Raw genomic sequence first — 27,807 nt, forward strand, 5'->3', positions numbered from 1 at the left:
CCTTAACTTGCATGCTCTGTTTATTTTCTGTAGCTAGTTAAACCTTTTGAATTATGCTTCAAGAACAAGAAGGAAATTTTTGGGGTCTAAGAAGTGTGAACAGTGTGGAAAGAAGATGCCCCTAAGTGATACACACACACTTTGTGTGTATTGCTTGGGGCATTTACATCTACAAGAGTCATGCTCCATTTGTCATGGAGTTAATCAAAGAGCTCTTACGGAGTGTAAAAATAAGCTCATCTTAAAAGGATTGCTTAAAAGTCCCTTTTCTGAGGCTATTTCTCCAGAGTCCGCACTTTCATCTAAATCTTCTAAATCTGACAAGTCACAAAAACTCCAAAGTTTTCTTCAGAGCCTAAGCTGGCTGTTCCTACAGATTCTTTGGAGCAGCCAGCCGCTATCAGATCCAAGAGGTCTTCGGAGCAAATTTGAGTATTCAGCTCCCTCCAAATTTAGATATCAGAGCCATTCTCCTTCATTGGAGCCGATACCTGCTCAGCTCCCATCTCCTTTTTTGATGAAGTCCAGGTCTCCTTCCTTATCTACCCGGTCTACCTGGAATTTGTCTGATGATGATGTGGATAGGATAGTGCAGAGGCTTCTGAAGACACTGGCCTTGGCCAAATTATTACTGGATCTTAGCCCAAAGGAATCTGATCTGAGAGTCCTCCTTTTCAGCGCCTACTCCTCCTCTGATCCGTCACTTGGTTTCAGAGCCAGAAGATTCAGATGTCCAACTGGTGTCTGTCTCAGATCCTAGATCCATGAGTTCCTTGAATCCGATGTCTGCCCTGAGTGCTTTTGCTCCATCGGAGCGGGAGACCTCTAGGAGCCAGCACACCGTGGTTGGACCCAAGGAGCGGGCTCGGAACTCACCGTCTCTGCCCCTGCCTCTGGGGGCTATGGCACGGGTGCCTTTGAATCCTATTTCTGCCTTGGAGCTTCTGTTTTTTGCGCCGGAGATTCCCTTGGCTCCAACAACCTTTTTGTCTGATCCATGGTGTTCTTTGGATCAGGGATGGATTGCCTTTGAGGTTATGAGGAGGGTAATGACTGCATCCCAGTTTCAGACACAGTCGATCCAGAATCTTCTTTCCAGTTCTGGGCTGGTGACTTTACCTTCTTATGTACTCCTTCTACAGGACCGCAGAAACCCCAGGCCTCAGGACTTCCAGCAAGGGACCCCCCCCTTCTGAACTTCCCCAGATTACTTCACTGAGGAAGTCCCTTGGAAGAGGACTTGCAAGAGGAAACATCTTGACTCCCCAGAGGTGTCAGTCACATCTGATACTGACCTTGACGATGCAGAAGGGTCCCCATGGTCACTTCCTGAAGATGTCTCCTTTAGAGACATCCTGGAAATGGTAAAACATAGAGGTGACTGGCAGTCCACAACCCCTTCAGCTGAGGAGTCGGTATACCTGAAGGCTTTTGGGTCTCACCCTTCCACTTCTTGGGCGACCCCTCCTTCCAATGAGCTTATTGATTTAATCTCTCAGAAGACTTAAGAGACCCCAGACTCCATAGAGTTCATTCCTAGGAGGCCAAATAAATATATCACTGCCCCTACAGATAAGCCTTTCCCTACTAAAGGTGTAGCAGTTGATGCCATGCTCGTGGCGGTGGCCACTAAAAAGGAACTTTCTGAGACCAGTTCCTCTATCCATACCCCAGAATAAGGATTCTAGGACCATGGATAAGTATGGGAAGCATGTTTTTTTTTCATCAGCAGCCTTTACCTTACGGCTGCTGAACTACTTGACTCATTTTACTAGGTTACTGAGAGACCTGTTGAAAGAACTGTCAGACTCTCTCCAAGGAGCTGTAGCTGATGCAGCGACAGACAAAGTAACTGCTCACCTCACCACCCTCAATTCAGTTCTAAACTCTTCCATGAGACTAATTTCATATGTAGCAAATGGAACGAGTAGGGCAGCAGTTCCAGGCATCTCTCTTACGAGGCAGGAGTGGATGTGCCTTTTTGATTTCACGGAGCCCTTCAAGTCTTCCTTCATTAACGCCACCTTTGATGGCACTGTCTTTTTGGGCCCAAAGTAAAAGAAGCACTGACCAGGTGTGAACAGGAAGACAAGACTTTAGCTGCCATTGGAGTAGGTTTTTCCACACCCACTAGAAACTTTCCAAAAGTCAAAGAGGTAGTGGAAAGATGTGGTTCAAAAAATCACAAAGATCTTTCCAAGACACACAAGGTGAAAGTTCCCCTAGAGGCAGAGGGGAAAACAACAATGGAAGATGTCACCCTCGCAGCAGGGGAGGCCTGCAGAATCAGGGCTCCAGAGAGTCTTTCTTTGGTAGACCCTTTCAACGCTCCTAAAGGGGTGCCCAGTTGTCTGCCTCTGGAGGCAGTCAGGGGGACGATTGTCTCTGCACCTTCATACCTGGCGAAAAATAAATGACAGATAGGTGCAGAACATAATATCTAGGGGTTATGTCATTCGCTTCTCCTTCTGCACTCCCATAAACAAATCAGTTCCAAATGTTCCACTCAGTCAGAAGGAACAAACAATCTTAGAAATTCAAAAGTTGCTAAGAAAAAGTGTCATCCAAGAAGTCCCCACACACCAGAGAGGATTGAGAGCATAATCAAAGTTCTTTTTAGTTCCAAAGAAAACAAGGAACTGGAGACCCATCTTGGATCTCAGCATTCTAAACAAATCTGTGAAAAAGAGCAATTTCCGGATGGTGACACTGCAATTGATACTTCCATTTTTGGAAAAAGATAGTCGGGTGTGCTCTACAGACCTTTCAGGATGCGTACTACCATATAAGGATGGAAAGACAGTCCAGAAGGCACTTGCACTTCTGGCTAGGAGCCAGTCAATTGCAATTTCGAGCTCTGCCCTTTGGTCTCACTACAGCCCCCAGAGTATTCACCAAATGCATATCAGTAGATGTGGATCATCTGAGATGCCAAGGATTCTGGGTGTTTCCATATCTGGATATCTGGACGACTGACTCATAACCGCCCCGACCAGTCGTCATCTGCTACAGGCCAAGGACTACACCCTACAACTCTGTTCCTCCATAGGAATTGCCATAAATTATGAAAACTCTGCTCTAGAGCCATGTTAGAACTTGGTCTCCATAGGAGCAGAAATAAACACAAGGATGATAGCAAAACTTCCTCAAGACAGAGTGGACGATCTTCAGTATTATGTAAGAATGTTGATCAGAAGTTAACTAGCTTCTGCCAAACTGGTTCTGTAAGTACTGGGCAAAGTGGCCACCTCAAAAGAATTCTTCAGTGGTTACTTTCGACGCAGTGGTCAATTCTAGAACTTCCAATGACACACAAGATCATGATAACCAATCTATGCAAGAAAGACCTTCAATGGTGGATTCACTTTCCCCTGGTGGCTCAAGGCCATCCCTTTATTCCTCCCCAACCCCAAGCCATGGTGACTACAGATGCTTTCCAGATAGGGTGGGGGGGGGGGCATTATCTGGGGAAGACAGTTCAAGGTATCTGGCATCAGCACGAGCCTCATTTGCACATAAATTTCCTGGAGATGCAGGTGGTGCTTTTAGTGTTGCAAGCATTTCAAGATACCCTCCCTCTGGGAACAATAGCAATTCAATCAGACAACATGTCTGTGGTCTGGTACATAAACAAGCAAGGGGGAACCAGATCTTCCTTTGTCAGGAAAACCTGAGGGTCTGGCAATGGACTGCATCTTCCAACCACTTTCTGATAGCACCGCTTATTCCGGGGAGGTCCAAAGTAATAGCAGACAAATTGAGCAGAGCCATACAATGGCCTCACGAGTGGTCCCTCAGTCAAAATGTTGCAGAAAGGATCTTCCAAAAATGGGGCCGGCCTTCCTGTGACCTTTTTGCTTCATCCATGAATATCAAATGCAGCAACTACTTTGCCCTGATTCCCCCCCTCTGGGGGAGTCCTCAAGGGATGCACTTGTTCACGATTGCCTTTCCATCAATTCCTCTAATTCCGAAATTTCTGCAGAAAGCAAGTTTGTTGAAGACGATAATTATCCTAATTGCCCCCTATTGGCCTCAACAGATTCGGTTCCCCTTCCTTTGGCCTCATGTTCAGGACAAACCATGGATTCTGGACCCTGTTCCAGACCTTTTGACTAACCCATCAGGGATGGTTCATCCCAATCTAAACAATCTCAAACTGACAGCTTGGCTGCTAAAGTTCCCCTGATAGCCATTTTTTTTTCCCTTTCCTCTCCTGTCAGACACATTTTGGTGTCTTCTCATAGGTCATTGACACACAAACTTTACAAAGGAAAATGGAAGAGATTTGTTTCATGGGCTAACTCTAATCAAATTGACCCTGTTACTGCACCCATTCATTCTAAAGTAGAATTTTTGGCTCAACTCTTCAATGAAGGTGCTGCTGCAGCTACTGTTAGAGTTCAATTGGCAGTGATTTCAAACTTTCACGTAGAAGAAAATGGATATGGAATCATTTCAAACAGACTGTAAAGCATTCTTGAAGGGAACTACAATGCTAAGAACCCAGTACAAAGACTCATCCCCACCTTGCGATCTAAATTTTGTTTTGTCAAATATTAGCTATCCTCCATTTGAGCCTTCTGCTACCTGTAACTTGAAGTATCTTTCTTGGAAGATGCTCCTCTTAGTAGCTATTACCTCAGCAAAGAGAGTTTCAGAATTGAAAGCTTTATCTGCCAAGCCACCATATCTGATATTTCATAAAGACAGAGTTTCGTTATGCACCAACCCCTCCTTTCTGCCCAAAGTTGCATCTGAAAGTAACTTCAATTAGTCTATTGAGTTACTGGTGTTCTTCCTAATTTTCAGAATAAAGGAAAATGCAGGTTACATCCACTGGACGTTCATAGACAGTTAAGTTTTTACCTACACAGAACTCAGACAATCAGACTAGCTGTTTGATTTTCTTCATGTTTCACTGTTGCAGTCATCACCTGTGGGTTAATCCCTGCTGTGGTAGCTGTTGGCCGGCCGGAATACCAGAGTCAGTGTTTTTCTGCGTCGGCTGCTGTCACTTGCTGACTGACGTCAGGTCATCAGTGCTATAAAGGAAGGCAGCTGAAGCCATTACAGCAGGCTTTCTTGCTGTGGAGCCCTTAGCAGAAGGAGTTCGCAAGTGTGCCGATCGGTCACTACCAGAGTTTGAATTACAGCTGAAAATGTCTAAAGCTAAATACCCCATTGGGGATCCTTTTTATTGCACTAACCGATGTCCGAAAAAGTTAACAATTGTCTCGCCTGTGGAAAGCAAATCCCACACTGAGACTTCCGTTCATACTGCATCACTTGTTTAGGCCCAGACCACGACGTCCCCCGTTGCCAGTTCTGTGCCCTCCTTAACGCAAGAACCAGTCGTCGTAGAGCTTTTATTGTAGCCAGGTATTTTCGTTTTCCATCTTCACATTCCAAAATGGCGTCCGTCAGCTAACAATACATCGACATTCCAAAAAAATGTAAGGATAAAGATAGAGACAGACCGGACAAGGCTAAGCCTTCCGACGACTCTACTGCTAAGCAGGTTGTCAGTTCTCCGGAATTCAGTGAGGTGCCTTCGCAGCCCCTGATGCCCAATCTGATACCTTCACAGGCCCCTACTGAGACACTTTCGGAGTTTGGTATGCCGCAGAAATTTTCTTCATCTTCCGAGCCTTTGGTTGCCTCTGCCTCTTTTGGGTTCGGAGCCGCAACACAGGCACTGGCTTCCGAGGAGGTTTTTCGCACTACCGAATCTAGACAAAAAACAATGTCTTCTCATACAGCTACCATTTCTCTCAGACCCATGGATACTCTTAGGCCTAGAAGGAAGGCCACTCCTAGGAAATCTACCTTTAGCCACCATTTTACTCCTGCTCCACCACCCTAAGCTCAAATGCTTAAAATGGCAAAAGATCTTATCTCCCTTATCAGGGGTATTCAGGCCACAACTTCTAAAAGGAAAAGAGACCTTTCTCCTGAAATACTGACAGAAAAGGATTCTGAGGAGTGTAATTATTCAGATTTTGAAGAGGAACAACAACCTCTGACTGCTTATGAGGATTCAGATGCAGAGGAATCCCTTCCTTCTGCCTCCTCACTACATCTTTCCTTTGGGGAAACCCTTCACACCCTCAGGGAACATTTCCACTGGGAATCCCAGGATTTCCCTCAGTCTAAGAAAAGACTAAGAGAGTTTATAGACCTGCCCCAGCACAGACCCTTGGCCACCCCCCCCAATCTTAGAAGTGGTGGATGATGTCTTCCATGAATCCAGCTTAGCTCCTGACGCCCTCCCACCTGCTCCCAGAAAACCTGACAGGTATTACAGAGTACCGGATTCTCACAAATACCTGTACATAAATCCTGCTGCAGACTCGGAGGTCATTACACAGGGACCAAAAGGAGCTAAGGTTAGTTCTGCAAAGAATCCATTTCCTTCTGACAAGGATTCCAGAGCTCTGGACAGATGGGGTAAAAAAGTATACACCTGTGCAACCTTAGCTATCAGAGCACTCAGCTGTCAGTTCCACATGTTAAAATATGAACAGTACACTTTGGAACTATTAAAACAAAAGATTTCAACCTTTCCCGACTGTGCCAGTTCAAAAGAGTTCGCAGATTTACTGCACTCTACTTGTCAAGTGGCCAAACACTCATTACACTGTGGATATGATGCCCTAGAAACCTCAAGCAGGGCAGCAGTGTCAGGATCTGTCAGTAGGAGACATGCATGAGTGAAGGAACAACCTCTCCCTGATCATGTCAAATCTAAATTACTTAATGCGCCCTTAGATAAGGACTGCATGTTTGGAGTAAAAGCAGAAGAGGTGCTTAAAAAGTTGGAAGCAAAGCAAAATCTATGCAAACAGTAAAATATTTATTTTAGGTACAACCTCCTAGGTTCAGCAGGCATTTTCCCTCAAAGGACTGGTCCTTTCCTGCACTTAGCAGAGAGGGGCAAGGGAATCCCCGCAGGGACAGACCACCCAGACTCCTCTCCTAGGGACCACAGAGAACCAAACAATGGACCACTTCCGCTCTAAATTCAGGGAGTTCTAAGTCATCCCTCTATGGCAAAAACTTTCAATGACTCCCTGTCCCCACTCTGCTCTCTTTTCACTCACCAAAAACTAGGAGGAAGGCTCTCCCTCTGCAAAGAAAATTGGCTTTCTGTAACAAAGGATCAGTGGGGTCTTAATGATCATTTTTCAGGGATACAAATTCTCCATCAGTGAACTCCCAATTCCAAGAGGGTACCCAGACTTACCTCCAAATCAGTGAGCAGAGGCATTGAAACAAGTCCAAACTCTTATATCCCAAGGGGCGACAGGCAAAGGCTTTTATTCCAGACTATTCCTTGTTCCCAGAAAAGAGGGCACTTAGCACCCCATCCTGGATCTATCCATTCTGAACACCTCCCTGGTGGTCCCTAATTTCAAAATGGTAACTTTGCAGCAGCTGCTGCCTATGCTGACAAAAAATGCTGGGTTAGTCCCTAGCTCTAAAAGCTGCCTACCTCCACATCCCCATAACAGACTCCTGCAGGAAATTCCTTCGCTTCAGAGCAGGCTCACAACACTTTCAGTTCTGTGCACTACCCTTTGGCTTAGTTACCCTAGATCTAAAAGCTGCCTACCTCCACATCCCCATAACAGAGTCCTGCAGGAAATTCCTTCACTTCAGAGCAGGCTCACAAGTCTTTCTGTTCTCTGCACTATCCTTTGGGTTATCTACTGCTCCCAAGGTATTCACCAAATGCTTAGACCAGACCATAGCCTTGTGCAGACAGAAACATATACAGGTTTACCCTTATCTGGACAACTGCCTTATTCAGGCAGATTGCAAAGAAAATCTTTTCGGGGACCTCCTCTTTGTCAAAACCCTCCTAACCTCCTTAGGGTACACCATCAACGAGAAGAAATCAAAGCAAACACCCTCCAGGATGATCATTTTTCTTGGGAGCACTGCTGGACACAGCATCCCAAATAGTCTTCCTATCCCCAGAAAAGCAGATCTTCCTGCCTCTCTACTTTCCCCAGCTGGCTTCCAAAAGTCAAGTCACTGCAAGGAAGTTCCTGCACGCCTTGGGGTACATGGCATCTTGCATCCTTCTAATTCCTCTTGCCAGGCTTCACATGAGAAAACTTCAGTAGTACCTAAAGAACCTTTGGTGTCAACACTCTCAACATCTAGAGACCTCTCTCCCTCTGATCCCCTGTATAAGAGCTGAGTTTCTCTGGTGGGCAGAGGCCTTTGCCCAGAACAAGGTTCTTTCCTTCACCCACCGCCCAACAGGGCAGACCATTACCACCAACACCTCAGACATTGCTTGGGGCGCTCAGCTAAAAGGCAGGTGCACCCAAGGTCTTTGGGATGCCCAGCACCTTCCCTTACACATCAACCAGAAGGAAATGATGGCAGTACAAAAGGCTCTGACATCCTTCAAACCCCATCTCATGCCAGGGGTTCTCCTTATCAAAACAGACAACACCCCAGTAATGTGGTACATCAACAAACAGGGAGGGACCCAATCTTACCCTCTGTGCAGGCTAGCCATGAACCTCTGACTGACAGCCTCTTTGATGGGATTACACCTAATAGCCCAATACCTACCAGGGATCAACAACATCCTGGCAGACCACTTAAGCAGAAACTTACCTGACCCTCATGAATGACAGCTCCACAGAAAAAAAATTTCAGAAATCACTCAGGAGTGGGGGATTCCGGAGGTCGATCTCTTTGCTTCGCATCTCAACCATCAGCTGAAAATATTCTATACCAGGGAGTATCACCACCTAGCATGGAAGGTGGATGCCTTGACCTTCCCCTGGAACACCCTCTTTGTGTATGCATTCCCTCCTCTTCTTCTTATTCCCAAGGTACTCATCAAAATAAGGGAGGAGAGACCAAAGGTCATCCTCATTGCTCCAGATTGGCCCAGACAGCATTGGTACCCCTTACTGCGCAGCCTGACCTTACAGCCTCCCAGGCAGCTTCCCCTGATCTCAGACCTTTTGACTCAGGTGGGGGGGGGGATGCTGCACCCAGACTTGCAGACTCTCAAGCTATCAGCATGGCTAATACTCTGAAGGCAAATAAGTGTCCCCTGTTAAGCAAACTGGTCCTAGACATTATCACAGAGGCCAGAAGGGCCAGCACCAAAAAATCTTATGCAGGAAAATGGAAAATATTCTGCTCCTGGAGCCAGTCCAGAGGGAGCAATACCTCACAACCTTTCATCCCTCTTATCCTGGCCTACCTAGTAGAGCTACTTAATAGTGGCCTCTCCTTCTCCTCTATTAAAATCCACACCTCAGCCATTTCAGCTCATTTTGATACAGAACAGCCCCTGTTCTCCCAGCCTTTGATTAAACAATTCCTCAGAGAGGCTTCTAATATCAGACCTCCCAGAAGGCCACCCACTCCAGCCTAGGACCTGAATTATGTTTTGGAACAACTAACCTTACCACCCTTTGAACCTGCTGCTTCAGCAGAACTAAGCTACCTCTCCTGGAAGACTGCTTTTCTCCTAGCTATCACCTCACCCAGAAGGGTTTCAGAACTTTAGGCGCTGATGGCCATTGAGCCCTTCATCATCTTCCATGCAGACAGGGTCTCCCTGAGGACTAATACCTCCTTTATGCCCAAGGTGGTATCTAATGTGACTCTCAACCAGGCCATACATCTGCCCACCTTCTTTCCTAACCTTCAAAACAAGGGGGAAAGAATTCTGCAGTTACTAGACATGCACAGACAGCTCGGATACTGTCTGGACCATACTAAATCCTTCAGGAAAATAGACCAACTACTTGTCAGCTTTGCCTCAGGGGCAGAGGGGAAGACCATTTCCAAACAAACCATTTCCAAATGGATGTCACACTGTATCCATTTCTGCTACAGACTACATGAGAACCCCCCCCAGTTTATTTGAACCCATTCCACTAGGGCAGCGTTCACTTCCACATCATTCCTTAGAGGAGTTCCCACCAAGGACATCCTGGAAGCTGCCACCTGGACTTCTGTCCATACCTTTACCAAGCATTACCACCTACCTCTATTTTCTAAGGCTAGGGCATGGTTTGCCTCTGCAGTTCTGCAGGGCATGCTGACCCATTCCTAGGTCTCTTACTAATCCTACCACCCCTCTCCTCAGCTTTGGGAATCCTCCCACAGGTGATGACTGCAACAGTGAAACATGAAGAACATAGTACAGTTGTGTACACTTACCATAAATGTAGATGTTTGAGTGTATTCATTGTTGCAGTCCTGATTTCCTTCCCCCTTATATCTTCTTTCTTTAGGGAGACATAAGCTTCTAACAGTGGCTTTTAGCCACCAAGACCACTTTACCATATTTACTTGGGCCTCTGACTGGTTGGGGCAAGAAAAACTGACGTAATGGCGTCGGCTGCCTTCCTTTATAGCACTGATGACCTGACGTCAGTCAGCAAGCGACAGCAACCGACGCAGAAAAACATTGACTCTGGTATTCGGGCCGGCCGAGGGCTACCACAGCAAGGATAACCCACAGTTGATGACTGCAACAGTGAATACACTCGAACATCTACATTTATGGTAAGTGTACACAACTGTACTTTTCTTACACTAACACTAGGAAAGCCCTGCCAGTATCTAAGGTTACCTTATCCAAATGGCTCTCTCAGTGCATTTCCTTTATTTATAATTCTAAAAACAAAACTCTCACTGCACCTGTCAAAGCTCATTCTACCATGGCAATAGCTACCTCTGCAGCCTTCCAGGCTATTCTGTCTCTGGACAGTATCTGTGCTGCAGCCACATGGGCAAAACCTCATACCTTTATCACTCATTACAAGGTAGATTTGGCCTCCAGGAGTAGAACATCCTTTGGTTCTGTGGTTCTGAGGAACATTCCCCCATGAGCCACACCAGAATCAGGTAGCTTGGGACGCAGTCTCACAAGTGAGAATAAAAGTGAGAGTGACATCATCACATAAAGAAGTTATGTACTTACCATAATGTTCCATGTGTGTTGTCCATCTCTGCCATACCCCCTGCCTATGTTCCTGGGAGACCTGGTAAAACTAGTGTATCATTGGACTCCATAGCCTCAGAAACCACCTTCCATTTAAGCTATGAACAGCTTTACTTCTAATATTATTTATCAAGGGCAAACAAGATCTGAGGGAGTTAGGGAACTCCATTATGGGTAAGGTAGAATGCCCATGAGCTTTACTGAAGGCTTCGAGCTTTTGTAAAAGGCTGAGACGGATCCGATGGATCAGATCCTAGGTGGAGATGAGCAACACACATGGAACATCATGGTAAGTATATAACTTCTTTTTACTTCCCATTGTTAGGTAATCTACTCTTTTAGAAATTTCATATTGTAGGGTGTTGCTTAAAACCAAGGTTGTTATAGAGTCCAACTTGAATCAGTCTATGAGCTTAGCTGTTTTATTTCCTCAGTATTCTCAGCAGGGGTAATATTTCCTCCTTTTATGGATGTCCGTAAACAGCTTAGATTGTATGTTTGGTTTTCCATGTCTATTCACATTACAGTTTTACTTTTTGCTTTTTTTGGCAACTGTTTATCAATGGTAGCTTAGTTGATTAACAAAAGTAAATGAGATTGGCATATAGTCACAAAGGATTTCTTTTCTCAGTGCCTGCTGTGTTTAGGTCAGTAGTATAAGGCAGAGAGAGTACTGTGAACATTGCAGTTAATTTTAACAGGCTACACAGTTAAGATGGAAGGGCTTGGCTTCTTTTCTGATGGAGGAAAAAATGTAATCACTGAAGAAGATGTTGAAGAAAAAATATTTAGTAAGAATATGCAAAACCAAGGAAATTCAAAAAAAAAAAAAAAAACTCTTCAGGAAAAGGACAGATTCATTAAAGAGGAAGATGTCACTCTTAGACTGTGGTACTGGTCTACGATATTCAACTTCTCTTGAGACTGACATTTCATTTTTACAGACTCAGCCTTGATGAAACTGTCTTTAATAGATCAGAACTCAAATTAAACCTCAGTTTAAAGTTCCATATCCATAGGTTCATAGGTTGGTACTAGGCTATCGGCCCTAGGGCCTAAACAAGCCTAGCCATAACAATTCCCTGGCTATTTTGTCCTACAGTATTTACTTCCCTGGACCCCTGTCTAGCAGGGCGACTGATGTGATCCCCGGGGTGAATTTCCTATCTCCCATCCAATCATCAAGGTTCCTTTTGAAGAGGGCCAAAGAGGCACTCTGCATGACATGTATGGGCAGTCTATTCCAGAGTCTGGGGAGTCTCTGGGTCAGGAACCTATCCCTCCATCATGTTTTGTTCATTATAATGACAAGGTTTAGATCCTGGAGCGTGCGTCTCTGAGGGATTGGGATTTCTTTAAGTGTAGTATGTCCAACAGCTCTGGGTTTGACATGGCCTTGTATGTTAAGCAGAGATTGCCTCTGAGTAGACAATATGCGACAGAGTATAGGTGAAGTTCTTTTTTAGACAGTTAGCATAGGGCATCTGCTTTAGGCCTGTGATTCTTTTATAGGTTCATAGGTTCATAGGTTTATACTAGGCTATCTGCCCTAAGGCATTTATAAGCCTAGCCCAAATTTTTGTGGCTTACGCCACCCCTTATATGAAAAAATACTGTGCCCATTAGTTTGTTGTGCCTCTGTCCAGAAGTGACACAGAGATGATTCCCGGGGTAAACCTACGATCTCCCATCCACAGGTCTAGATTTCTCTTGAACAGAGTCAGCGAGGTGCTCTGCCTCACATGGACCAGGATTTTATTCCACAGCATAGGAAGTCTCTGAGTGATAAATCTATCCCTCCAGCACGTCCTATTTATATCCGTGCTAAGGTTTAAGTCGCTTGCTCTAGTGGTTTTGGTGGATTTGGATTTTTTGAGGTGGAGCATGTCCATTAATTCCGGGTTGGACATGGCCTTGTATGTCAGGCACATGTCACCTCTGAGCAGACGGTATGCGACTGAATAGAGCTGGAGTTTCTTCAATCTGGCAGCATATGACAGATTTTGGAGTCCCTTTATCCTTTTGGTGAGGAACTTTTGGGGTCTCTCCAATTGCTGCAGATGTCGGGTGAGATACATCCCGAATGGGGCATTGTACTCGATCATTGGTCTGATAAGTGAAGAGTACAGGGAACAATGACCTCACTAGATTTGGATGTGAATCCCTTCATGATCAGGTGGGCAATGTAGAAGGTCTTTCTAACCGCTTTAGCAACGTGAGTGTCAAAAGAAAGGCCACTGTCAACCTGGGTCCCCAGGTCCCTGATAACCTCTTCTGTGCTTAGTGGATTGCCACCTATATGGTAGCTTGGGGTTACCTTGTTTTTCCCGAAGGGTATGACTATACATTTTTTGGCGTTTAACTTCAGGCCATGGCTCTGGCACCAGCTATCTGTTTCCGTGAGTCCCTTCTGAAGGATATCCGTGTCCGATGCACTTTCCACTATGGCGCCCAGTTTGCAGTCATCTGCAAACTTTGTCAGCCAAAGTCCTCCCATGTTGGCCTGTACTTCTGAGAAGTAGATGCCAAACAATAGGGGGCCAAGGACCGAGCCCTGTGGGACACCACTTGTGACCGACTTGGAGTCTGACATAGCGCCAGCAACTCTAACCCTGTGGGTTCTGTCCTTAAGCCAGTTTGCAACCCATCTTGTGACATATGGGTTTACATTTAAGCTGGTAAGTTTTTCTACAATACCTGAGTGGGGTATTGTGTCGAAAGCCTTTGCAAGGTCAAGGTAGGCTGTATGGACTGCCTTTCCCTCATCAATGGCCTTGGTGACTGTTTCAAGAAGTCGACCAAGTTCAAAAGGCATGATCTTCCCTTGACAAAGCCAAACTGGGTCGGGTCCAATGTCTGCAAGTCCCCTATATCTTTGTTTATGAGCTCCATTATGATCCTCTCCATAGCTTTGCAGACTAGACTTGTTGCTTATGGGGCAGTAATTACCAGGGTCCGTGAGGTGCCACCTTTGTGGAGTGGGACCACAGTTGCCGTCGCCACTCCTTGGGCACGTATCCTGTGGTAAGGCTGAGATTAAACAGCTGCCTTATGTGCGGGTTTAATTCCTCATTTAGCTCGTGTAGCACACAGCCGGGGACACCATCCGGTCCCATTGATGCTGTGTTTTTAGCTTTAGAGAGAGCAGCTTTCACCTGTGCATTTGAGATGTCCGGGAGGCTACACTCGGCTGGGATAGTTATCTCTCCTTTAGGGGAGAGGGGTGAAGTTTGCACTGCACCAGGCCGACAGTATGTTGGCAGTGTCTGTGGGTCCAGTGACTATTGTAACATTTTGGACTAATTCTGAGAATATCTGGGAGTTTCCACCCAGGTTCCTAACATAGCTGAAAAAGGCCTTATGATTGTCCTTTGAATCCATGGCAATTTTTCTCTCAAAATTGGCCTTAGTTGATTTTATGAGTGCTCGTATTTTTTTACTAATAATGATCAGGGGTGACTTCCCTTTTATGGATTTTGTTCTATCATGTAATAGCTTTCTCCTCTTATTGTAAGGTTTGTTAATGGCTGGGGTCCACCAGACTGGACGTTTGCCCTTTGTGGAAAGAGTCTTGGTTTTATTTGGGATTGCCTGATCCATGCAGTCCTGGAGGTGTTCATAGAAGGCATTTGTAAGGGCTTCCGCAGCTTGGGTTGTGTTTTCCACTGGCTCAGGGGCGTTGAAGGATACCACACCAGTCTTGAGTAGTGTGAAGTTTGCTTTAGAGAAGTTCTTCACTATGGTCTTTTTGTTTGGGGTGGGGCGGATGTGGATTTCCAGTGAGATTAGTTTATGATCAGATCTCACCAATGAGGGATATACTTCCGGTGTGGAGCATTTTGTCCCCATGTTTGTGACAATGAGATCTAGTATATTTTCTCCTCTCGTGGGAACAGTGACTAGCTGTTCCATGGCATTTGAATTTATGAACTCCAGGAACCGTTGGGCTAGAAAGTTAGGGCTTGAGTAATGTTCCCAGTCTATATTCGGGTAGTTGAAGTCACCCAATATGATGGTGTTTGGAAATACATTTATACCCTCCAGTGTCTTCAGGAAGGCTGTGTGGTGTTCCTGAGTTTGAGAGGGTGGCCTGTAGCATGCTACAATTTGTAGAGCAGTTTTGCCTATGGTTAGTTGCACCTGGATGGTTTCCGAGCTTGCGTTGCCACCAACCTGGAGGTGTGGGTATCCTTTTTATGGAAATTTTTTTTTTAAAAGGATAAAAAAAACCTCCTAACCTTCAAAACAAGGGGGAAAGAATTCTGCAGTTACTAGACATGCACAGACAGCTCGGATACTGTCTGGACCATACTAAATCCTTCAGGAAAATAGACCAACTACTTGTCAGCTTTGCCTCAGGGGCAGAGGGGAAGACCATTTCCAAACAAACCATTTCCAAATGGATGTCACACTGTATCCATTTCTGCTACAGACTACATGAGAACCCCCCCCAGTTTATTTGAACCCATTCCACTAGGGCAGCGTTCACTTCCACATCATTCCTTAGAGGAGTTCCCACCAAGGACATCCTGGAAGCTGCCACCTGGACTTCTGTCCATACCTTTACCAAGCATTACCACCTACCTCTATTTTCTAAGGCTAGGGCATGGTTTGCCTCTGCAGTTCTGCAGGGCATGCTGACCCATTCCTAGGTCTCTTACTAATCCTACCACCCCTCTCCTCAGCTTTGGGAATCCTCCCACAGGTGATGACTGCAACAGTGAAACATGAAGAACATAGTACAGTTGTGTACACTTACCATAAATGTAGATGTTTGAGTGTATTCATTGTTGCAGTCCTGATTTCCTTCCCCCTTATATCTTCTTTCTTTAGGGAGACATAAGCTTCTAACAGTGGCTTTTAGCCACCAAGACCACTTTACCATATTTACTTGGGCCTCTGACTGGTTGGGGCAAGAAAAACTGACGTAATGGCGTCGGCTGCCTTCCTTTATAGCACTGATGACCTGACGTCAGTCAGCAAGCGACAGCAACCGACGCAGAAAAACATTGACTCTGGTATTCGGGCCAGCCGAGGGCTACCACAGCAAGGATAACCCACAGTTGATGACTGCAACAGTGAATACACTCGAACATCTACATTTATGGTAAGTGTACACAACTGTACTTTTCTTACACTAACACTAGGAAAGCCCTGCCAGTATCTAAGGTTACCTTATCCAAATGGCTCTCTCAGTGCATTTCCTTTATTTATAATTCTAAAAACAAAACTCTCACTGCACCTGTCAAAGCTCATTCTACCATGGCAATAGCTACCTCTGCAGCCTTCCAGGCTATTCTGTCTCTGGACAGTATCTGTGCTGCAGCCACATGGGCAAAACCTCATACCTTTATCACTCATTACAAGGTAGATTTGGCCTCCAGGAGTAGAACATCCTTTGGTTCTGTGGTTCTGAGGAACATTCCCCATGAGCCACACCAGAATCAGGTAGCTTGGGACGCAGTCTCACCAGTGAGAGTAAAGTTGAGAGTGACATCATCACATAAAGAAGTTATGTAGTTACCATAAAGTTCCATGTATGTTGTTCATCTCTGCCATACCCCCTGCCTATGTTCCTGGGAGACCTGGTAAAACTAGTGTATCATTGGACTCCATAGCCTCAGAAACCACCTTCCATTTAAGCTATGAACAGCTTTACTTCTAATATTATTTATCAAGGGCAAACAAGATCTGAGGGAGTTAGGGAACTCCATTATGGGTAAGGTAGAATGCCCATGAGCTTTACTGAAGGCTTCGAGCTTTTGTAAAAGGCTGAGACGGATCCGATGGATCAGATCCTAGGTGGAGATGAGCAACACACATGGAACATCATGGTAAGTATATAACTTCTTTTTACTTCCCATTGTTAGGTAATCTACTCTTTTAGAAATTTCATATTGTAGGGTGTTGCTTAAAACCAAGGTTGTTATAGAGTCCAACTTGAATCAGTCTATGAGCTTAGCTGTTTTATTTCCTCAGTATTCTCAGCAGGGGTAATATTTCCTCCTTTTATGGATGTCCGTAAACAGCTTAGATTGTATGTTTGGTTTTCCATGTCTATTCACATTACAGTTTTACTTTTTGCTTTTTGGCAACTGTTTATCAATGGTAGCTTAGTTGATTAACAAAAGTAAATGAGATTGGCATATAGTCACAAAGGATTTCTTTTCTCAGTGCCTGCTGTGTTTAGGTCAGTAGTATAAGGCAGAGAGAGTACTGTGAACATTGCAGTTAATTTTAACAGGCTACACAGTTAAGATGGAAGGGCTTGGCTTCTTTTCTGATGGAGGAAAAATGTAATCACTGAAGAAGATGTTGAAGAAAAATATTTAGTAAGAATATGCAAAACCAAGGAAATTCAAAAAAAAAAAAAAAACTCTTCAGGAAAAGGACAGATTCATTAAAGAGGAAGATGTCACTCTTAGACTGTGGTACTGGTCTACGATATTCAACTTCTCTTGAGACTGACATTTCATTTTTACAGACTCAGCCTTGATGAAACTGTCTTTAATAGATCAGAACTCAAATTAAACCTCAGTTTAAAGTTCCATATCCATAGGTTCATAGGTTGGTACTAGGCTATCGGCCCTAGGGCCTAAACAAGCCTAGCCATAACAATTCCCTGGCTATTTTGTCCTACAGTATTTACTTCCCTGGACCCCTGTCTAGCAGGGCGACTGATGTGATCCCCGGGGTGAATTTCCTATCTCCCATCCAATCATCAAGGTTCCTTTTGAAGAGGGCCAAAGAGGCACTCTGCATGACATGTATGGGCAGTCTATTCCAGAGTCTGGGGAGTCTCTGGGTCAGGAACCTATCCCTCCATCATGTTTTGTTCATTATAATGACAAGGTTTAGATCCTGGAGCGTGCGTCTCTGAGGGATTGGGATTTCTTTAAGTGTAGTATGTCCAACAGCTCTGGGTTTGACATGGCCTTGTATGTTAAGCAGAGATTGCCTCTGAGTAGACAATATGCGACAGAGTATAGGTGAAGTTCTTTTTTAGACAGTTAGCATAGGGCATCTGCTTTAGGCCTGTGATTCTTTTATAGGTTCATAGGTTCATAGGTTTATACTAGGCTATCTGCCCTAAGGCATTTATAAGCCTAGCCCAAATTTTTGTGGCTTACGCCACCCCTTATATGAAAAAATACTGTGCCCATTAGTTTGTTGTGCCTCTGTCCAGCAGTGACACAGAGATGATTCCCGGGTAAACCTACGATCTCCCATCCACAGGTCTAGATTTCTCTTGAACAGAGTCAGCGAGGTGCTCTGCCTCACATGGACCAGGATTTTATTCCACAGCATAGGGAGTCTCTGAGTGATAAATCTATCCCTCCAGCACGTCCTATTTATATCCGTGCTAAGGTTTAAGTCGCTTGCTCTAGTGGTTTTGGTGGATTTGGATTTTTGAGGTGGAGCATGTCCATTAATTCCGGGTTGGACATGGCCTTGTATGTCAGGCACATGTCACCTCTGAGCAGACGGTATGCGACTGAATAGAGCTGGAGTTTCTTCAATCTGGCAGCATATGACAGATTTTGGAGTCCCTTTATCCTTTTGGTGAGGAACTTTTGGGGTCTCTCCAATTGCTGCAGATGTCGGGTGAGATACATCCCGAATGGGGCATTGTACTCGATCATTGGTCTGATAAGTGAAGAGTACAGGGAACAATGACCTCACTAGATCTGGATGTGAATCCCTTCATGATCAGGTGGGCAATGTAGAAGGTCTTTCTAACCACTTTAGCAACGTGAGTGTCAAAAGAAAGGCCACTGTCAACCTGGGTCCCCAGGTCCCTGATAACCTCTTCTGTGCTTAGTGGATTGCCACCTATATGGTAGCTTGGGGTTACCTTGTTTTTCCCGAAGGGTATGACTATACATTTTTGGCGTTTAACTTCAGGCCATGGCTCTGGCACCAGCTATCTGTTTCCGTGAGTCCCTTCTGAAGGATATCCGTGTCCGATGCACTTTCCACTATGGCGCCCAGTTTGCAGTCGTCTGCAAACTTTGTCAGCCAAAGTCCTCCCATGTTGGCCTGTACTTCTGAGAAGTAGATGCCAAACAATAGGGGCCAAGGACCGAGCCCTGTGGGACACCACTTGTGACCGGCTTGGAGTCTGACACAGCGCCAGCAACTCTAACCCTGTGGGTTCTGTCCTTAAGCCAGTTTGCAACCCATCTTGTGACATATGGGTTTACATTTAAGCTGGTAAGTTTTTCTACAATACCTGAGTGGGGTATTGTGTCGAAAGCCTTTGCAAGGTCAAGGTAGGCTGTATGGACTGCCTTTCCCTCATCAATGGCCTTGGTGACTGTTTGAAGAAGTCGACCAAGTTCAAAAGGCATGATCTTCCCTTGACAAAGCCAAACTGGGTCGGGTCCAATGTCTGCAAGTCCCCTATATCTTTGTTTATGAGCTCCATTATGATCCTCTCCATAGCTTTGCAGACTAGACTTGTTAAGCTTATGGGGCGGTAATTACCAGGGTCCGTGAGGCGCCGCCTTTGTGGAGTGGGACCACAGTTGCCGTCACGCCACTCCTTGGGCACGTATCCTGTGGTAAGGCTGAGATTAAACAGCTGCCTTATGTGCGGGTTTAATTCCTCATTTAGCTCGTGTAGCACACAGCCGGGGACACCATCCGGTCCCATTGATGCTGTGTTTTTAGCTTTAGAGAGCAGCTTTCACCTGCGCATTTGAGATGTCCGGGAGGCTACACTCGGCTGGGATAGTTATCTCTCCTTTAGGGGAGAGGGGTGAAGTTTGCACTGAACCTGTCTGCCAGTATGTTGGCAATGTCTGTGGGTTCAGTGATTTTTGTATCATTTTGGACTAATTCTGAGCATATCTGGGAGTTTCCACCCAGGTTCCTAACATAGCTGAAAAAGGCCTTATGATTGTCCTTTGAATCCATGGCAATTTTTCTCTCAAAATTGGCCTTAGTTGATTTTATGAGTGCTCGTATTTTTTACTAATAATGATCAGGGTGACTTCCCTTTTATGGATTTTGTTCTATCATGTAATAGCTTTCTCCTCTTATTGTAAAGTTTGTTAATGGCTGGGGTCCACCAGACTGGACGTTTGCCCTTTGTGGAAAGAGTCTTGGTTTTATTTGGGATTGCCTGATCCATGCAGTCCTGGAGGTGTTCATAGAAGGCATTTGTAAGGGCTTCCGCAGCTTGGGTTGTGGTTTCCACTGGCTCAGGGGCCTTGAAGGATACCACACCAGTCTTGAGTAGTGTGAAGTTTGCTTTAGAGAAGTTCTTCACTATGGTCTTTTTGTTTGGGGTGGGGGCGGGATGTGGATTTCCAGTGAGATTAGTTTATGATCAGATCTCACCAATGAGGGATATACTTCGGTGTGGAGCATTTTGTCCCCATGTTTGTGACAATGAGATCTAGTATATTTTCTCCTCTCGTGGGAACAGTGACTAGCTGTTCCATGGCATTTGAATTTATGAACTCCAGGAACCGTTGGGCTAGAAAGTTAGGGCTTGAGTAATGTTCCCAGTCTATATTCGGGTAGTTGAAGTCACCCAATATGATGGTGTTTGGAGATACATTTATACCCTCCAGTGTCTTCAGGAAGGCTGTGTGGGGTTCCTGAGTTTGAGAGGGTGGCCTGTAGCATGCTACAATTTGTAGAGCAGTTTTGCCTATGGTTAGTTGCACCTCGATGGTTTCCGAGCTTAGATGCGTTGCCACCAACCTGGAGGTGTGGGTATCCTTTATGAATATGGATACACCCCTCCTTTTGTGGTGTGGTCCGGGTTTTGGGGCGAACGCATGATATGAGGTAAAACCTAATAGTGCCGGGTGCTCTCAGGAGCCTTGAACCAGGTTTCAGTTACAGCACAGACATCGATGTTCTCCAGACTGAGAAGGGCCTCGAGTGCATGCATTTTGAGATTTAGACTTCTGGCATTGAGCAGCATTACCCTCAGTTTCTTCCCATTTTTGTTTTCTAGGGTGGTAGGTTTAGAATTTGAGCCTTGCCTAAAAAGGCACTATGGGGTGGCAAGAGCCTTAGCCAATATCCGAATCCCAGGGTGACAGGTGCAAGCCGTCCCTTGCGAAGCAGCGTGGCTTGTCAAGCATGTCATCCCAGGCAGACAGACACTGGATCCCCTTTGAATGACACCAGACATTAAGCCAATTGTTAAAGCTGATCATCTTGTCTCTATATTGTGGCATCATTCTTGGTGAAGGAAGGATACTGCTCAGGGTTAGGGTCATACCTGCCTGGGCTACATAATCAGAGAGCTCCTCTATGTCTCTTTTCATGTAGTCCAGGGAGGTACGTCTCAGGTCGTTCACACCAGCATGGACAATGACTGTGTCATATTTGTACTTGCCGTGGAGTGACCCGAGTGCTTGTGTTATGTGGCGGATTCTAGCGCCCGATAGGCAGCTTACTGTGACCCTCTCCTTGTTCAGCCTGGTGAGTGGGACGTCAGTGTGTCTGACTATGGAGTCACCTATGACAAGTATGTTTGGTGTTGTATTTGGCCTTAAGGGCTGTGACTGCTTTGCACACTGCTTTTGTGGTTTATGTGTTGCTTGTGGGGTGTCTTGAGGTAGCAGTTGTTTGGGTGTCTGCTTTGGAGGCCTCTGCTGTTTAGGTAAATTTTTACTCAGAGCCTCCGAGTATGTCTTTGTGTGTTTATGTGTTTGATTCAGTGGAGTGGTAGCATTATGTGAGGCTGGTTTTGTGGTGTGTGTAGTTGCCTTCTCCTCCTGTCTGGTCTTGCCAGTCCTGAGTTGAGAGAGCTCAGCCTCCAGTTTGGCTAAATAGCTGCATCTCTCGCAAGTATTTGTGTTATGTGGGAGGAGGAGAGGGTTGTCTGTGTACATGAGGCAGTTATAACATTGCCTCAAGATTCCCAGATTCACCAGCTGGACCGGAGAGGAGATTGACAACTGACCTTTGGACATGCTAGAATAATATTGGGAAATCCTTAATTGAAAACAAGGGCCAGTGGGGAGTGAGGGTGTAGTGCTTTTAATTTTTAGTGCTGACTTATATAATTGCTTTAGTGAGCAAGTGCCAGGTAACTTGAGTGCAATGTGTTACAAGTAACTAAATGCAAAAATGACAAACAGTAACTTTCTTTCAAGTGAAACAAGGAAATAAGTACAGTAAGCAATGCAGATATCACTAGTGATCCACAGAAGCGCTGAGAAGTTGCGTATTAGGTGGAATTAGCTTCCAGGGAAATAACAAGCAAACAAACAACAAGCATATAAACAAAGCTAGATTCAGCAGGCCTGGATCTAGTCTATGCTAGAGCAAACAAGGTGTACCAATTTCAGTAAGATACAGTTCAAATATTCAGGCACTATAAACCTTTAACCAGAAATTCCCAGCTCAGAAGGGCAGAGTCCAGCCTCTTCTCCCACAAGAGTGCAGACCACGAACCTTCTTAATGTAAAATAACTGGCCTGAAGCCCAAGTGCCTAAACCAGAACTAATACACTTGGACACTGGGCTCTCAATCAGCAGTTCCCAACTTAGAAGGATGAAAGCTACCTGTCCTGCCACCACAGTGCTTGCCACAAACCTTCCTAATGTAAAACAACTGGTCTGAAGCCCAAGTGCTTAATCCAAAAGACTTGAATGATAGCTACACTTTAATCAAGTTACAACCAAGCAGTAATAAATACCATTGAATACTTTAGAGAATGTCTGGATTAGTGCTCAAGTTACACAAACAAAGCTAGATCCAGCAGGCCCGAATCCAGTCTATGCCACAGCAAACAAGGCACCAACTTCAGTAAGAAACAGTTCAGATATGCATGCACTATAAGCCTTTAACCAGAAATTCCCAGCTCAGAAGGGCAGAGTCCAGCCTCTCCTCCCACAAGAGTGCAGACCACGAACCCTCTTAATGTAAAATAACTGGCTTGAAAGCCCAAGTGCTTAAACCAGAATTAATACACTTTTAGAATAACAGACACTGAGCCCTCAATCAGCAGTTCTCAACCTAGAAGGATGTAAGCTACCTGTTCTGCCACAACAGTGCAGACCACAAACCCTCTCAGTGCAAAACAACTAACTGGTCCGAAGCCCAAGTGTTTAAACCAAAAGGCTTAGAATGAGTTACACCAAGCAGTAATAAATACAATTGAGTATTTTAAGATGATGCAAAAGTAAAAAGAAGTAGGTAGAAACACAAGTACAGTAAAAGCAGATGAAATTTTTTTTTTTTTCTGAACAAGTGCTGAGATCAAAGAAACAGATTTGAGTGCTGAAACTAGAAAACTGGCTAGTTATAAGAAAAAAAACAAGCTAGAAGGCTTCCCTCAAACACAGAAGGGCTTGGGGGCTCAGAAGCCTACAAATAGTCTGTACCACTTAACAAGAAAGGCAGGAAATAAGCTTAATTTTTTTTTCTATTTCCCAGATGCTCTCTTTGTACACAGTAGGAGTGCCTGAAATCAGAATATGATCTCACTGCACTCAGTTGAGTGAGCAAATGAGATGGGCCCAGAGGCAGGCTGAGGGGCGGGCAGTTTCAATGCCACTAAGATTAACACCAAAACAAAAACAGGGCGGGTGGGTGGGAATAACTGAAGAGCAGAATAACTTCAGTTAAATATTCCTTCAACACTCCTTCATACACAGTTTAAATCAAATTAAATACTGTATTTTTTTTTAAAAAAGTGCAGATAAAGGTACTTAAATTCTCTTATACGTCCAGTTGAATATAACCAAGTTCTTAGCTGGCCAAGCTGAGGTTTTAAAGCAGGAATTATTTCACATGCACCAGTTTAAATATGCAAGGACAGGAAATCAAAGAATGTGGCTACCCCACACCTGTAATTACTAGCAAATAACAAAATTCAGCCAACACTAGCTTCAGTTCAAGTTACTGAAGAGCAGAATAACTTCAGTTAAATATTCCTTCAACACTCCTTCATACACAGTTTAAATCAAATTAAATACTGTATTTTTTTAAAAAGTGCAGATAAAGGTACTTAAATTCTCTTATACGTCCAGTTGAATATAACCAAGTTCTTAGCTGGCCAAGCTGAGGTTTTAAAGCAGGAATTATTTCACATGCACCAGTTTAAATATGCAAGGACAGGAAATCAAAGAATGTGGCTACCCCCACACCTGTAATTACTAGCAAATAACAAAATTCAGCCAACACTAGCTTCAGTTCAAGTTACTGAAGAGCAGAATAACTTCAGTTAAATATTCCTTCAACACTCCTTCATACACAGTTTAAATCAAATTAAATACTGTATTTTTTTTAAAAAAGTGCAGATAAAGGTACTTAAATTCTCTTATACGTCCAGTTGAATATAACCAAGTTCTTAGCTGGCCAAGCTGAGGTTTTAAAGCAGGAATTATTTCACATGCACCAGTTTAAATATGCAAGGACAGGAAATCAAAGAATGTGGCTACCCCCACACCTGTAATTACTAGCAAATAACAAAATTCAGCCAACACTAGCTTCAGTTCAAGTTACTGAAGAGCAGAATAACTTCAGTTAAATATTCCTTCAACACTCCTTCATACACAGTTTAAATCAAATTAAATACTGTATTTTTTAAAAAAGTGCAGATAAAGGTACTTAAATTCTCTTATACGTCCAGTTGAATATAACCAAGTTCTTAGCTGGCCAAGCTGAGGTTTTAAAGCAGGAATTATTTCACATGCACCAGTTTAAATATGCAAGGACAGGAAATCAAAGAATGTGGCTACCCCCACACCTGTAATTACTAGCAAATAACAAAATTCAGCCAACACTAGCTTCAGTTCAAGTTACTGAAGAGCAGAATAACTTCAGTTAAATATTCCTTCAACACTCCTTCATACACAGTTTAAATCAAATTAAATACTGTATTTTTTAAAAAAAGTGCAGATAAAGGTACTTAAATTCTCTTATACGTCCAGTTGAATATAACCAAGTTCTTAGCTGGCCAAGCTGAGGTTTTAAAGCAGGAATTATTTCACATGCACCAGTTTAAATATGCAAGGACAGGAAATCAAAGAATGTGGCTACCCCCACACCTGTAATTACTAGCAAATAACAAAATTCAGCCAACACTAGCTTCAGTTCAAGTTACTGAAGAGCAGAATAACTTCAGTTAAATATTCCTTCAACACTCCTTCATACACAGTTTAAATCAAATTAAATACTGTATTTTTTTAAAAAAGTGCAGATAAAGGTACTTAAATTCTCTTATACGTCCAGTTGAATATAACCAAGTTCTTAGCTGGCCAAGCTGAGGTTTTAAAGCAGGAATTATTTCACATGCACCAGTTTAAATATGCAAGGACAGGAAATCAAAGAATGTGGCTACCCCACACCTGTAATTACTAGCAAATAACAAAATTCAGCCAACACTAGCTTCAGTTCAAGTTACTGAAGAGCAGAATAACTTCAGTTAAATATTCCTTCAACACTCCTTCATACACAGTTTAAATCAAATTAAATACTGTATTTTTTTAAAAAAAGTGCAGATAAAGGTACTTAAATTCTCTTATACGTCCAGTTGAATATAACCAAGTTCTTAGCTGGCCAAGCTGAGGTTTTAAAGCAGGAATTATTTCACATGCACCAGTTTAAATATGCAAGGACAGGAAATCAAAGAATGTGGCTACCCCACACCTGTAATTACTAGCAAATAACAAAATTCAGCCAACACTAGCTTCAGTTCAAGTTACTGAAGAGCAGAATAACTTCAGTTAAATATTCCTTCAACACTCCTTCATACACAGTTTAAATCAAATTAAATACTGTATTTTTTAAAAAAAGTGCAGATAAAGGTACTTAAATTCTCTTATACGTCCAGTTGAATATAACCAAGTTCTTAGCTGGCCAAGCTGAGGTTTTAAAGCAGGAATTATTTCACATGCACCAGTTTAAATATGCAAGGACAGGAAATCAAAGAATGTGGCTACCCCACACCTGTAATTACTAGCAAATAACAAAATTCAGCCAACACTAGCTTCAGTTCAAGTTACTGAAGAGCAGAATAACTTCAGTTAAATATTCCTTCAACACTCCTTCATACACAGTTTAAATCAAATTAAATACTGTATTTTTTTTAAAAAAGTGCAGATAAAGGTACTTAAATTCTCTTATACGTCCAGTTGAATATAACCAAGTTCTTAGCTGGCCAAGCTGAGGTTTTAAAGCAGGAATTATTTCACATGCACCAGTTTAAATATGCAAGGACAGGAAATCAAAGAATGTGGCTACCCCCACACCTGTAATTACTAGCAAATAACAAAATTCAGCCAACACTAGCTTCAGTTCAAGTTACTGAAGAGCAGAATAACTTCAGTTAAATATTCCTTCAACACTCCTTCATACACAGTTTAAATCAAATTAAATACTGTATTTTTTAAAAAAGTGCAGATAAAGGTACTTAAATTCTCTTATACGTCCAGTTGAATATAACCAAGTTCTTAGCTGGCCAAGCTGAGGTTTTAAAGCAGGAATTATTTCACATGCACCAGTTTAAATATGCAAGGACAGGAAATCAAAGAATGTGGCTACCCCACACCTGTAATTACTAGCAAATAACAAAATTCAGCCAACACTAGCTTCAGTTCAAGTTACTGAAGAGCAGAATAACTTCAGTTAAATATTCCTTCAACACTCCTTCATACACAGTTTAAATCAAATTAAATACTGTATTTTTTTAAAAAAGTGCAGATAAAGGTACTTAAATTCTCTTATACGTCCAGTTGAATATAACCAAGTTCTTAGCTGGCCAAGCTGAGGTTTTAAAGCAGGAATTATTTCACATGCACCAGTTTAAATATGCAAGGACAGGAAATCAAAGAATGTGGCTACCCCCACACCTGTAATTACTAGCAAATAACAAAATTCAGCCAACACTAGCTTCAGTTCAAGTTACTGAAGAGCAGAATAACTTCAGTTAAATATTCCTTCAACACTCCTTCATACACAGTTTAAATCAAATTAAATACTGTATTTTTTTAAAAAGTGCAGATAAAGGTACTTAAATTCTCTTATACGTCCAGTTGAATATAACCAAGTTCTTAGCTGGCCAAGCTGAGGTTTTAAAGCAGGAATTATTTCACATGCACCAGTTTAAATATGCAAGGACAGGAAATCAAAGAATGTGGCTACCCCACACCTGTAATTACTAGCAAATAACAAAATTCAGCCAACACTAGCTTCAGTTCAAGTTACTGAAGAGCAGAATAACTTCAGTTAAATATTCCTTCAACACTCCTTCATACACAGTTTAAATCAAATTAAATACTGTATTTTTTAAAAAAGTGCAGATAAAGGTACTTAAATTCTCTTATACGTCCAGTTGAATATAACCAAGTTCTTAGCTGGCCAAGCTGAGGTTTTAAAGCAGGAATTATTTCACATGCACCAGTTTAAATATGCAAGGACAGGAAATCAAAGAATGTGGCTACCCCACACCTGTAATTACTAGCAAATAACAAAATTCAGCCAACACTAGCTTCAGTTCAAGTTACTGAAGAGCAGAATAACTTCAGTTAAATATTCCTTCAACACTCCTTCATACACAGTTTAAATCAAATTAAATACTGTATTTTTTTAAAAAAGTGCAGATAAAGGTACTTAAATTCTCTTATACGTCCAGTTGAATATAACCAAGTTCTTAGCTGGCCAAGCTGAGGTTTTAAAGCAGGAATTATTTCACATGCACCAGTTTAAATATGCAAGGACAGGAAATCAAAGAATGTGGCTACCCTCACACCTGTAATTACTAGCAAATAACAAAATTCAGCCAACACTAGCTTCAGTTCAAGTTACTGAAGAGCAGAATAACTTCAGTTAAATATTC

The 27,807-nt window shown here is 43.4% G+C and overlaps 1 protein-coding gene across 4 annotated transcripts in view; it reads left to right on the forward strand.

Moving 5' to 3' along the window:
* The window catches only part of LOC122816558 (katanin interacting protein), a 3,576,055-nt gene that overhangs the window by 2,552,539 nt on the left and 995,709 nt on the right, over positions 1-27,807 (forward strand). The window lies entirely within an intron of this gene.

This window comes from Protopterus annectens, chromosome 12.part0 (assembly GCF_019279795.1).
Source record: "Protopterus annectens isolate FY-2018-M chromosome 12.part0, PAN1.0, whole genome shotgun sequence".
In the NCBI taxonomy this organism is placed as follows: Eukaryota; Metazoa; Chordata; order Ceratodontiformes; family Protopteridae; genus Protopterus; species Protopterus annectens.